Genomic DNA, 14,671 nt, shown 5'->3' with positions numbered 1-14,671 from the left:
CATTAGTTATATTCACTGAATGAATACATTTTTTGATGAAGATGAGCGCATCATCAGCTTTCTGTTTAAGAGGATTTTTGCTGCAACACAAGTGGAACTGCTGAATGGGTTGGAGCTGTAAACGTGCAGATACATGGCCAAGAGTCACTTCAGAGTAGGTACAGATCCTAGTTCTGTTTCCTGTTTTTGTTTGTTTTGTCTTTTTTTATGTAATTAATATAGACTTAATCCAGTTCTGGAAGTTGAACTGGTTTTAAGACAAACTTTAGGAGACAAATCCAGGTAAAATGCAGCAGGACCCCCAGATATCATATCAAACATATGCTTTTAGCATCTTCTCCTCAAGCTTCTGTTGAATCTGTTAATGTCTTACATCAACAATCTGATGCCTGCAGCACATGGGCAAATAAAACCTTACAGACCTGCAGCTGTCATATGAGCGTCTCAGGAGGGTCATGAGTGTGGTACAGTCGTTAGGACATTTGTGTGGTTTCGATCCAGCATTTATACTGTTCTACAAATTACACATCTCCACCTGCTTTCATCAATTCTTGATCCTTCCCACCAATGTGAGCAGACATGAGCAGACATTTAACGAATTAAGACTTGCTTCATAGCTGTCACTTGGAACCAGCTTCATTTTAATAATATAACTGATAGAAATTACTTGACTGGCTGATTTAGTCTTAAATTCTTACACCTCCCTGTTTTGCAATTTAGCTGCATACAGCTGGTACTGATCCCTCTTTTGGGCAAAAACCTGTTACAAGTCTTATTTAACTGGTCCAAGACATTAAAATACTACACCAAATACTGGTTAATACACCAGCAAAACTGTTGTTATTCCTTTGTCATATATTGGCTTAAATGCTGGGCTTCACTTCTGCTCCGTTCATCAATGACAAACTGGACATCTGACTTCAGACACTTAGTTTGGATAAACGATGAATAATGCTATTTAGTAGTTGGATGTCTGCGTTGTAATGAAAATATGCAAAATAACATTGAATCATTGCTTACTGATGCAAACTTTTAACTGCAGAAGAATTTTGATTTCCCACATAGGTTTTTGTTGTTTACGAACCATGGATCAAGATAGAATAAGTAGAAAAAGTAAGCCTTTAAATGTTTGAATGATTTTATTTCTGAATTTATTTTTTGTGTTCAGCATACTTAATGCTCAGGTTAAATAGTGTTGAAGACCATTGAGAATTTCTTTGATTACAAACCCAGAAGTTTTTCTTCCTCCTCTTCTTCCAGTCCCCACATCCTGTTCACATCACAGAGGAAAAACAAAAAGAAAATGAACCAAGAGGTTTGAGTCTCTATCTGTCAGTTATTTCTGCAAACATGCAGCTTAGGGAGACCAATGACAGAGAGGAAAAATGACTCATTTCTTCTCCGTTTTGAGGACCAAAGAAACTTTGTAAGTCACACAGAAAAAGAGCAGCACAGATCATGAATATGTGTGCTTCAGATTGAGACACACACAAAAGCATGTGGAGTGAATGAATTTACAGTTTCCATTCGGAAAAAGACAGCAGCTCAGATGTGAAGGTGATACTGACAAATACCTAAGCAGACCTGAGCAGTATGGATCTGAATTATCTGTGTCAGTTTCTCAGAGTGGATCATCTCATATTCATCCCTTTTCATGCATGAATGAGTCATAGGTCATTGTTAAGTGGATTAAACAAAAACACATTCCTTTGAAAATGGTTATGTGCAAGTACGGAACTAAAAATCAGCTCAAAGCAGAACATGGTCAAAGAAAAACTCAGTAGACCTTCACAGAGCCTGAAGAACTATTGCTCAAGACCATTTTGAAAGATTACACAAAGGTCTGGCTGCTTGGAAGAAATTTATACAAATGAGGGTTGGAGTTGGATGAAGAAATTTGCACAGCACTGTCAATGTCATATCCTTAGTAATCTCCTCAAAACACTGCACATAGCTTTTCAATATATTTGGCAGTGAGTTTGCTCCAGTCTTCATGGAAAATATTCCACAGTGAGATTTCTCCTATAGAACACCTTTAATGACACCTCAGTACAGAGGGGAAGGGGGGGGTCCCAGGCTCCCAGGCATTATAGGATTTATCAAACACAAAGAGGTGGTAACGTAGCTGATCAGAGAGGCACAATAGGACAAAGGGACCTTGGCAATGCTGTGGTTAGACCTTGTAAATGTTTATGAATCGCTACTACACAAGCTAGTGAAATTGGCCTGAGCAAATACCACGTCCCAGAGATTCAAAATCTCATCCTTGACAACTATAATAACTTCAGTCTCAGGGTGTTCTCTCAGACATCAACATCGGAGTGGCATCGCCTACAGAAGTACATTATCACCAGCTGCAAAATCTCTTTGTCCCTGTTTGCAATGGCCATGAACATGTTCTTGAAATCGGCTGAAGTGGAGTGCAGTGGTCCACTGTTCAGATCTGGCACCCGACAACCATTAATTAGAGTGACCTCACTGTTACTGCATCCTCAGTGACTGGATGCAGATGGCTTTTTAAAGGCCTAAACAGCTCATCACTGGGGCAAAAATGAGTTTTACACCTGAAAAGTCACGGCCCCTCCCAAGTGCGAGCAGGCTAACTCCTAACCCTGCGCCACAACCAGGTCCTTAAGGCAGTAGCAAACACCATATGTACTGGCATTAACATCAGGAAGCAACAACATCCATCTAAGTATCCAAGTGCTTTTGTCTATGCTAAGCCTCAGCCCCCAAAAAGACCCAAGGTGGGGTGCTCACATCAACAAGTGACTAACAGCTCCTGGTTGACCTAGGCAGGCAGCTGAGGTTCCCAGAGACCATTGCAGTGACGTCTCCCTGACCAGACATGGTCTTGATGTCCACAGCAAGCATGCAGGTGGTGTTACTCTAGCTGTCTGCTGGGAACAGTGAATGGAAGAAGCCCAGGAAAGAAAGAGGATGCTGATCTGGTAGCCGGGTGCTGGAGGAGTGGGTGGAAGGCGTGCTTTGAGCCTGTTGAAGTGGATTGCAGGGGCTTTGCAGACCAGTCTTTACACCGAGTCTTGAGACTCTTAGAGATTTGTGGGTTGCACAGGTGAAGAGCCATCAAGAACAACCTGGAAGCTGCTAAAACGGCCTCAAGGAGGGGGGACATGTGACATACCTGGACACAAGTTGGATCCAGATCACCTCCGGCTGGGTCGCCCGGGTGAGGGTCTCTGATGCAAGACTCAAAACACCCAATGACCCCGGGAGCATCACTGACGATGTGTCCAAATTTCACCACAAGGTGTATTCAAGGACACGCTGGTCGAAACATCACTTAGAAATTAACTAAATGATCTTTTTTTTTTTATTTGAAAATCCAACTTTTAAAATCAATCAGGTATCAAGCATCATAAAGAAATGGCATGTGTAATGTTTGCTGCATTCACTGACCACTACAAAGTCAGATTTTATCAACTGATTAGAAAGCCAAGAAAATAAAAAAGGTCCATTTTTGAGTCAGTAACATGGTTAGGGTTTGTATGTATTGGGTTTTACTCCTAAGGTAAGGGGTCTTGGGCTTCAAAAAGGTTGGTAATCGCTGCTCTAAATGTTCCTTCCTCCACTGAAAGCTGACATAGACGTAGATGCTTATTGTCTCACTGTATAAGACATCATGTTCTTGCTCAGGGCTGTTGTGCAGTGCAGTACTGTTGGTTTGGTCACAAAAATCAGGATAAAGGAGATGATGTTGGGAGTTGTCAATCTATGGATTTCTCTAACATTCATATCTTTTTTTTCTACTTCACTGTCACTCTGGAATGTCTGGGTTTGGAGTTAAAAAAATAATCATGGTTAGGCTTTGCACACTTTACTTTTCATGAGTTGCAGTTCTAATATAAGTTTATAAGAATTGTCAGTGACTGTGTTACGTTTTGGGGATGTGAACAAAAGTACCTGTTGTGTGTTTTCTGGTGAAACTGGATTAATTTCACCAGATCACATAAAAAAAAGTCAGATTTCAGGTTACATTTTGTTTTGACTGCCATGATGATCATTTCTTAAACTATGAATAAATTAAGCATTAATTTAAGAGTGTTGTATGTTTACTCATTTATTACACTAAATTTCCTGAATATATTTCTTTAATATTTGACATGATTTTGCATTGATTCATTTTGCGACCATGCCTAGTAACGCTGCACTCTGTCTCTAACTCTAACCATTGGTGTGTTATTGAATGGATCAGTGGCAAGTTTGTTACAGTGGAAAACTAATAAAAACAGTTAAAGAGCCCAGGCTGCTGTGGCTGCTACTGACTTAGGTTTCAGCACGATGCCCAGGGAACACTTAATTTGCTTGTTTTTTGTGGTTGTTAAAAGTACTTTCTGGTCCTTATTCAATGATTATTTTGATTATGCATGACAAACAAGGATCCCCTAAAAGCCCCTTTGTTATTTGAACCCTGATTTACACTTAAACCATTTAAAAAAAAATAAAAAATTTACATGCATTGACCAGACCAGATAAAAATTATTAAAAATGTTTTAACATAGAGATGTGATGTAAGCAGATTTTACTGTGAGATTTCTTTGAGCAGAAAACAACCAACTTTATCTAAATTTGTTACTGTTTCAGCGTTGTGTGAAGATGATTTGACACAGTCGCCATCTGAACCCTGACATCGTCACAGCTTTGATGTTTCAATCAGACAGAGCAGAAGAACAAGGTAAGAGCAAAAAGCTTTGACTGATTCAGGACCAGTTAGTCTTGCCTCTGGATGCTGAAAGTCTGGACATTCTCCAATAAACACAAACAGCCTGGGTTTAATCTACATCTGGATGCCAAAGTTATCACTACATTGCTCACATTTTTTCACTCTGAGCTGTTTATTGACCAATATAATCAGATAAAGATTATTTTTAAGACTTGCGCACAGAGGTCAGTGTGAATGTGTGCTGCAGGAAGATGTTCATCATCTTCCAAAGAAAAAGATGACTATGTTTGTGCAGTGTTATGCTTACGCACAACTGTTGGAAAGACGTTTGTATCTTTTGAGAACACAGGAAAGCCAAGTCGAGTGTGTGATGTGTGAGCCGAGATATTTGTATCTTCTCAGGAAGATACAGATATACCCTGTGAGTAAAAGAGTTTATGTAAATAGAATTAAGAGATTCTGTTACTGTAGAGTCTTTTAATCTTTTCCCTGGCTCAGCCTAAACACACAGAGTACAGAGTACATAACACAATACACAGCAGGGCGATGGGGATGTGGATGAATCCAAGCAACGAGAGAAGTCTGCCCAGAGTGATAAATGAAAATAAGTCAGAGTACAGAACTCATGTGCTAAGACATGCTAAGACTGCAGATGGGACGGTTAAAGGGAGGCAGAGACAGAATATTAAAAAAGCAGCAGAGAAAATACAAAGATGACAACTGCTGCCACACGATCTCCCTCCTTTCTCATAATCATTTTACATGATATCCTGTAGCAGAAGTGGAACCTCCAGGGTCTCTTTTACCTTTTTCTCTACATATGCAGCACACTGTTGTTTACACACAGAAGATAAAGCATTATGGGATTTCAAATAGTTTTGTGCCATTCTAATAAAGTTATTTTAAATTAAGCAAGCACTAATGTCTGCATTAATCCTCGTTCTCACTAGACAGAAAATGCACAAACACCCACTAACATATGGCTTTAGTCTTAAGAATAGGGATGCTTTCAGCTGGCTCATTCCCAGGTCAAATGGCTCTGGAGAAGTCATGTGTATCTGTTGGCTCCAGCTCTGATTGGCAGTAATGAAAACAAGATGTCATCCTTTTTTCTTCATGATGCTTTGAGCTGTCAAAGACAACGATGACACTAACTCCATCCATTTCAGCTGCTGTCACTTTTAAAGAATGCGGTGAACGATAGCAAAAGCAGCTTCTGTGGCTTCGTCTGTGTATTCATATACTGTTAAACAGAGGCAGGCTTAGCTGCCATGATGTCACCCATTTCCAGCCTTATGTCCAGCGTTTCTGTTCTGTCTAGCTTGATCTAACAATCTGCTAATCAATCACATCACAAAAAGGGGGTTTGGCTTTGATTGTTCAGAGAATGCTGAAAAAAAGTCACACCTTCATTTGGCTTGATTTGCTTCCACACTGCATTTTACTCAAGTGGACCAAACCACCTGGACAACAATGCACAGTTACAACAACTGCTATTGCTCAAAACAACTTCTACCAAAGAAAAAGCCGGAGAAAAAAGAAAATCTGGCTCATTGATTGGCCAGAACCAAAAACAGAAATACCTTCCCTTCAGCCGTCTTGTTCACTGCAAGTTAACAATGGAGCAAAATGAGGTTTATGCAGTCTTGGGTTTGTTTCAGAACCAATGTGAACCAATGCAAAGGTTCTGGTCATGTTCAGGTTCTGGCTCCAGTTACGCTCTGGAGTGTCTGAACCTCAGTGCTTTCTGGCAAACTGGACAGTGATTAATTTAATCAGTTTAACCAGAACAAAAGTAGACTTTACTCTGCAGACGTAAACATAAACAGCTTAAAGGTTTGGTGCTGAAAGTTGGTGGTTAAGTTTTCTGGTTCTATTATAACCACAACTGAGCAAATTTCATAAGATGTTAGGATGTCAACACAAGCTTACATAAATTATCTATAAAAATTTTAAGAAGTTACTAGGCAACATAAAAAAGCAGTTGAATTTACGTTTTACACTAAGTGAATTATTCCAGTGTTTAATTGACCTAAATTAGCCAATATGAACTTTATATTCAACGGGTTGTCTGTAGTCAACCTACCATCTTCATCTGTAGGGGCCAGTTATTCAAACGTAACCCGATCGAATTTTGGTTATCGGATTGGATCAAATCTTGAAAATGGGTTGTTCAAAAGGGAAGGAAGGATTCTGAAATCAGATTGGATTATGTAATCCAATCCTAGTTGTGATCTGGATAAAGCCTTCAGTTTGTGTTGTTCAAAACTTTTGAGGATTTGGATAACTTTGATCCAAGAAAACAGATCTGATCCCAACAGGGGTGGGATTTCAAGCCGGATTTCAGGAAGAAAATGTGGTAAAATCTCAATCCCATTTTTAATGATTAAGGACCATGTAATCCATTTTACTTTAATCCTGGTTGTTCAAAGCAGCACTGGACTGGATCACCCTGATCCAGAATCATGGTTTAAAGATTAAATCTTTTGAACAACTGGCTCCAGGAGATCCAGGTGGAGAAAGCTATACTTGACTTAAACTATTTCTTAATACCACCACTTTCATGTTGTAATGATATAAACCATCAATCCAACACAAAAATATAATATAACAAGCCCTCGCAATACAAAGAGAGGCATTTCGCATGTTGAAAGTTTATACCATTATCAGTAAAGCAAGAGACCCAGTTAAGACAACGCCAAACCACTCTACAACCGCAACTGTGCCACGTACATTACAGTTTGTAATCAATATTTATCTAATGACTTGACAAAAACCTAAAAAAAAATAATAAAAACATCACACTCACCAAAAATGCTGATTACCTATAAACAAAATCCATCCTTTTTCCATTGTGCAGGAAGACTTCAGTGATGCGTTCATAGAGGTGATCTTTGTTTTTCAGTTCCAACAGTAAATCCATTTCTATGGATTTCTTATGGAGACCAAGGCTGCGAGGCGACTATCCAGTCGTATTCCTGGCATGCGTTTTTATTCTCTTGAGGGCAGAGAATGTCTACTCGACGGTGGCAGTGGATGTACTGTGGGTATTGTCACAGCAACAAATGCCAGTCTGTACAGTTGTAGCATGCTCTCACTCAGATTGTTTTTGTTGTAGGAAATCAGTGGGACATTTTCCTTCCAAGTCTGTTATAGCATCCATCACAGTCAACTCTGTTTTTAAACAGGACAGATCAAATTGTGTTCCATGGCTCTGCGTCAAGTTGGAAAAGACTGCATGCAGGAGCGTTTTCCGATATGTCTGAAAGTGCTGGTGGTCGTGGAGGGAGAGAAATATTAATTGGTCATGATCTTGAAATCTAAACTTTATCTGGCAAAGGATGTTGTCATGAAAATTGCTGTGTAGTTGCTGGTAATGTGCACAAATGTCTCCTTGTGCTGGCCCTCTCCTTGCACTGAGATGTGCACAGTGGAGACATAGATAGCAAGTGATACCACTCTCTCAATAGCACCAATAGCATTAATCAGATCATTTTGTATTCTCCCTGAAGTCCCACAAAACACTTAGTGGACAGATGGTAGTGCAAGTCCGCATTGTTTTCAGCTAGAAATGAAAGAAGCTTCATATAGTTTATTTTTGTTTGTGGATCCATCTCTTTTATCGTGTTCTCTGAATGTAAGCCTACAATGACCCGCTGTGGCTTGGTGTTGCCCCACTGCCTTGGTAAGACAGGTTTGCAAATCCTGTGTGACTCCAAACACCAAATCAGTCACTTGCAAATAACAGGCATTCCCAGCAGCAGAATTTGCAAACCTCCTCAGAGGCTGTAAGCCAGTGGTACCACTCACATAGGCACTGGTCTGGAAGTGGCGAACAAACCCCTTCCCGGGCTGCTAGCTACCTAGCTTTGGGGTTGGCCAACCTCTCCTCACGATGTCTAGCTTTTCTGGAAACGTCCGTCTTGACAATGTTTTAGTATGTCCAAGACCAAATCAATTTCTCCTCCTCTGTCAACCATTAAGGTCGCGAACACTTCCAACTCAAATGTATTAAAATGTGCAAATCTCTACAAGGCATGTTTGCCAGTTGAACTTGGCTGTAACAGTTTAGTTCCAACCAATCAGAGGATTCACAAATGTTGACGTTATTGTGAGCCAGCTAACTAGCTGGCCCACGGCCCACCACTGCTTCTTCTTTGATGGTGACTGTCCAGCAGCTCCACAGATGGACATGCAACACCACATCCAGATCAACTTTTACCCAAGTCTTTTTTTTGTTGGTGTTGTTTTTTAATGTTGTGGTATTCCTTCCTTTTTTTTTTTTTTTTGAGAACTTTATTGAAACATAATACATCAGTCTGGTATGTGGGTGAACCCAGCCTTTGCCCACAGATGACCTCGCAATTTGTGAAAAAGGACCACCAATGTTTGATGCCCATTGAGAACCAATATGAGATCTTTACGATCCAATGGAGCTTGGTCATTAAAAGCTTTATACATGTGAGGGGAATAATTTTAAATTTTCAACAGGGACCCAATGAGAAGATAAAATTGGAGGAAAAGGATCTCTGCTTCTCTAATGTCAATACAGACTTTATACAGTATTTCTGCATGCACATTTGTCACATAGACACATTTTTAGGAAGGAGGTAAGTCCCATCAGTTGATCATTGATAGAAAGGTCTTTTTTAAAGTGTATTTACTCCACATCTGAAGCCGCCAGTAACTTTGCAAACTATAGTTTAAAATTAGATGTATGTTGTATTTAGACTGTTGCAATGAAATGAGTCGATACAATTGCACAATTTGCATGGTACTCTAACAAGACTCCCACTTTTTAATCAGTAATTTGACCTTTTTAAAGTCAATGGTACAATCATGGGAATGTGGAACAGAAGGATGATGGATGTGTGCTCTAGCAAACTTCCCGAGCTTCAATCGAGCACAGATCTCCCACAGCAAAGACCCAACCTATGTGTGGTGTGTGTGTGTGTGCTCTGACAAATGAGCTACAGTGGCACACCAATATGGTCACTTTTTGTCAAAAAAAAAAAAAAAAGGCACTGCTGTTTTAACAGCCAGCTGGAAATGGTCTCAATTTGTCGTTGATATCCATCTGAGTAAAGACTGCCAAAAATTCTTTAACAATCAGCCAGCACTGAGTGAATCGGTCCTAAAACTTTCTTTTCTTATCAGCCTCAATTCGTCCCCTGAGGTAAACTTGTCATTTACAACTAATTAAATCAACCTCAGTTTTAGGGAATTTTTAAGAAGTCTTCCAGTTTATATAGACTTTTAGGCACTGTTTTCATCTGTGTCCTCAACGTGTAGATCATTGTAAAGCTGCTTTTGAACACAACTCAAACTCACTACTAATTCATCCACTTAAAAGTGGTAAAATAATAATAATGATAACAAAACCTCAGCGTGAGGTGAAGAGGTTTAATCACAGCAGATTAAACTGCTGGGACAATTTTAGATGTTCACTTTCTCTCAGAGAAACAAAAGCTGATGTAAACATTCCTCACTTTTCCCTGACCCTGCGAAACATTAGAGGAGGTGATGTTGCGGGTCAGCAGATCAAGATAAAACTGTAAACCTGGATGGAGAATTTGTGTCCACACCCGCTTGCTTTGCCTACTGCTGGTACGTTTCTTTTTTTACTCTAGTCCTATTCCCTACAGAAGCCATGAACTGCTTACTTTTCCTTCACAACTGTCCCCACTGGTAAAAAATTAGCCTATAGAAGCAGAACTGAACGGTCAGATGTTTTAATCTGTTTCTGTGTCTGCTGTCACTCTGACACCCTGCATAGCCTCATGAGCACACTGTAACCCCTCAACACAGATTTAAATGAAGTTTGAATACCTAAATTTTCCTTGACACCGTTTCCAAAAGTCTCAGATTGAATCTGCTCTGCTGTATGTTGAGTATCAGAGACAAACCTCTGAAAAGCTGCTGTTGGAGGAAACAGACGCTCTGTAAGGAAGTAGTGTGTGTTTGTGTGTGTGTTTCGATCAGAACAACATAGTTCTTCCCTCCAGAGGACATGAGTCATGTGTGACCTCTGACCCCCACCAATGAGCCAGCCAATCGTGTTTCAGCTAGGACTGGGCCAGAGGTCAGGAGAGCCAGAGATGATCTAAAACCTGAAACACAACTTTTTTACTAAATGTTTTCATTTCGATGGAAGACAGTATCACATCTACGCTGCCTGTCTTTTGTCTTGCTCAAGAATCTCTGTTATTGTAAGATTTCGAGATTTAGAGTCATGGATTTGATTTACGTAGAAACTGAGGCCTTGAAGACCTATCAAAGTAATTTAAGGCTTTCTTCTAATGATCACAGATGATCTAAAAGCCAGAGGGTTGGAAATGAGCAGAGAAAATCATCAGATAAGTCAAAGAGTTTAAAACAGAGGATCAGAAAAAGGAGACTGAACACAAGAAGGAAGATATTTTTATTCCCAACTAACAGAAAATTAAAGGAGGGAGGAGAATAACCAACATGAGGGGAAACAGAAATGTAAGCAAAGACACAAATAAAGGAAAAACCGAGCAAATCAAAAACAGGTCCAGGTATCCAGGTAGTTTCATGGGCTGGAAGCTTAAAGAGCTCTCCTGTCTTTGCATACCTTACATGATGTGTGGCATACATCTTCATACTTCCTCATCCCCTTGGACAGTTCCTCAAAACTATTCAACCTTTTTTGAACCTTTCAAATCAGCAGGAAAGCAAACATAACTTTCCACTTTGAATTTCTTTATATTAATTACTGACCAATCACACAATAGTTGTCAGACACAACATGAGAAGCAAGTTCTGCATAGATGAGTGTTGAGAACAAAGTGCAAGAACTGGTTAACCTGTTGCTGTGACAACATGAAAGATGTTGTTGAGGGTTTCCACTAAATATATGTTTGATTGTGTACGCTAAAGTATGTTATGTTTTCTAACATTAAGAAAGTACTTTTAATGTGCAACAGAGCAGTAGTCAGGTCCAAAGAGATAAAGACCAAATGAGGGAAATGAAGGAAAAGCAGCAAGATTGGACTCAAGTTTTTATCTGCATCCTCTTTGCACCAAAGAAGTAGTGTTTATCAATAAACAAGCTCCTTTTGGCATTTTCTGTAGGCAAAACCATAGAAGGATAACTGAGGAGACACAGCTGTAGTTTACTGTGTGTCTAAAGGTGGTACCCAGAGCATCAAAAACGGATGTGTAAGGTTCTTAGCCAAGTGTTGCTTCACACACTGTACTGTTTACATCCCAGAAGATATTTCAGAGTTGTTTCAGCCCCTCAGATAAAACTTGTCATCCAAATTAGCAATGAAAATATAACAAGTTTACATTTTAAAAGAAATGTGCAGCAAGGGATGGAGAGGAAGAAAGAAGGGAGAAGAGAAAAGAAAATTGATTCCTTATGTGTGTGCGTGTGTGTGTGTGTGTGTGTGTGTGTGTATGTGTGTGTGTGTGTGTGTGTGTTTGTGTGTGTGTGTGTGTGTGTGTGTGTGTTTGTGTGTGTGTGTGGCTACAGAGCTGTTAGTATGCAACAGACCCTCACTAGGGACATGAACATCATGTGTTACTGCAAGTGTACGCACATACACACACAAGTATTGTACACAAATTTGCACACAAGCATATACACATGCCAGACCCTTCTATGTTTACATGCTCTCTCTCTCTCAGACATAGACACACACACACATACTAACCTCCCACCTTTTCACCACATGGGACCTTTTAAATCACTTACAGGTCAAGGTTATTTTTTAAGACCAGATCTCACCCCAGTTTTTTTCTAGACACCCCCCTGAGGCACTTCACACAAACACACACTGAAGCCTTTTCCCTTTCAGTCCCCCTTGAATTTTTTTAATCACTTGAGGAATGTTTCTCCCTTATTTCACATTCCACATATATACTTTTTGCTCTGTTCGTCAGTGAAACCTGTTATTAGAACTTTGATTTTTTTATTGACTTTTTCTTTTTCCTGTTCTCAGCCATGTTTATGGTACATGTTCACTCCTTTTTCAGCCACAGGGAAAAAGAGGCTGCAGTTTTGGTTCCAGTTAGCAGCAGTCCGTAGTCTTCACACCTCAACCACTCCAGCAGCAGCCAATTAATCAGTGGTCAGGTCAGCTGTTCTTTGAATAAAAAGAGCAACAGCTAAAGTAATTCAAAGCTGACTAAAAGAATAGATTTGGTGTTAGAAAAACTATGGAGCCTGTGTGCTTACATTAAAAGAAAAATCTCATCATGGCCATGTGTTACTAACACAAGGGAATTAAATAATTAAATAGTGGCCATGGATTACTAATGCAACAACAAATAGCTCAATGTCTGCATAGATTTAATTTCAAATTGTGCACCTCAAAGGGCCATTTATGTCTATAACAGTGTATGTAGCGAATTTTTCTACATTGATTATTAGTATCATCGGAAACCACAGGTGCAGTGTTGAGCTGTACAGCTGCATTATATTTAATGGCCACACAGACCACCACCATCAACTGTTCTGCCTCTTTTTATGTCTGTCTATTTAGCGGTGTACATGGTGTCCCATCTAGGTTTGTTGTTTTGTAGTAAACTGTTCTGCTAAGCGAGCCCTGTAATTCAAATACAGTTATAATTCACCTGATATTAAAATAGAATTTAATTAATTCATAATTATTTGTTAGAAATGTGTGGCCAAATCTTTTTGTGCAGCTTCACACAACTTCATCCTGCTGACTTTGTACCTTTTTTGTTAGTAAATCCAGGAAAATGTCATCTTTCTTTGTCATAAACATTTGATTTTATATATATATAAAGAAATATTTAAACTGTTGCTGTTTAAAGAGAAAACATTTGTAAGTTCTTTAACATCTGCAGCCATGTGTTAAGAGCCATTGTGGAAAGTCCAGAGAGCCACTTGCAGACCCTGACGTGTTTGTAATCTAAAATTTACAGCATTTTCTTCATATAGCAGTAGGTCTTCTTTTAATCGTTGCCCCACATTATTTTATGGTCAGGCCTCAGGGCATTATCCCACCCCCACCTGTGGGCCAGTCCAGACCTGCCCACAATAAATTTTGCTTTTTAGAATTCAGTTCAATTCAATAACAACTGATTGTAATGTCATATAAAGATATATAAACAGCATAGGTCTAGCAGGACCCAGGCTAGGAGCTTCAAGTTTATCTCAGCGTGCTCTGAATCAGGGAATGATGGGGAACATCTGGCTCTCACCTGGCCACAGCTGTTTGGATGTTAGTTCAACATCATATTATTTAATAGAAATGGAAAGAATCTGAGAATTGAGTTATATGATTTTATTATTATTATTGTTTGATCTCCTTTTATATATGTTTATTGTTTTTCTTTTTTTTTTTTTTTTTTTCTCAAATAATTTTTATGGCGTTGTTGTAAATGTTTATTGACCATGAAGTACTTTGGCCTGCTTTGGCTGTTTTTAAATGTTCTGCATAAACACGACCCTGTTCTTGATGTATTTTGGTCATTTCATCTGAAATGTGTAGCTGTGTTTTAATATTGTGTTGGAAAAAAAATGTTAAGTTAAGAATTTGGCTTTCTGACATCTTTACCCTTTCTCTGTAGTCACATCTAAGTTCTTACTTGATTTCTGCTGTTTTCCTTTTTTCCTGCAGAAACACTGATGGTCTCTGGCTCTTAAATGTAGAAACAGAACAGCAGTCTCAGCTGCAAAAGCGTGAATCTGATCCGGATGTTCTGGTTTCATCTGGTTCTGCTGCTCTGCATCATTCTGCATGTTTGAGATCCTTTTCCAGACCCCTTTATGTTGCATCTTTATTACATCTTTCATTATCATGCAAACAACCACAACCCCGCCTCATCGTTTTGTTCCTACTCTGCTTCATGGCCACATGTGGTGGATGTTTGGTCATTCACAGGAAATCCCCAAATTCCTTATAACAAACACAGAGAGAAAAGTACTTTTTTTTTTTTTTCTTTTGAGAAAAACAAAAAAATACAGCTGAATTTAAGACAAATTTTCTCAGA

The 14,671-nt window shown here is 39.2% G+C and overlaps 1 protein-coding gene across 3 annotated transcripts in view; it reads left to right on the top strand.

Moving 5' to 3' along the window:
• Positions 1-14,671, top strand: part of ripor3 (RIPOR family member 3) — a 71,192-nt gene that overhangs the window by 20,382 nt on the left and 36,139 nt on the right. For 2 of the 3 annotated variants that reach the window (XM_041981125.1, XM_041981122.1), the window contains exon 2: positions 4,606-4,696. The exons of the other annotated variant lie outside the window; for it this stretch is intronic. The gene's annotated coding sequence lies outside the window, so the exon portion shown is untranslated. The remainder of the gene's footprint in view (positions 1-4,605; positions 4,697-14,671) is intronic. 3 annotated transcript variants of the gene reach the window in all.

The sequence above is a fragment of the Melanotaenia boesemani genome, chromosome 3 (genome assembly GCF_017639745.1).
Source record: "Melanotaenia boesemani isolate fMelBoe1 chromosome 3, fMelBoe1.pri, whole genome shotgun sequence".
NCBI classification, from domain to species: Eukaryota; Metazoa; Chordata; class Actinopteri; order Atheriniformes; family Melanotaeniidae; genus Melanotaenia; species Melanotaenia boesemani.
Note: the sequence above shows the minus strand (reverse complement) of the source record. Positions and strands in the feature narration are given on the sequence as shown.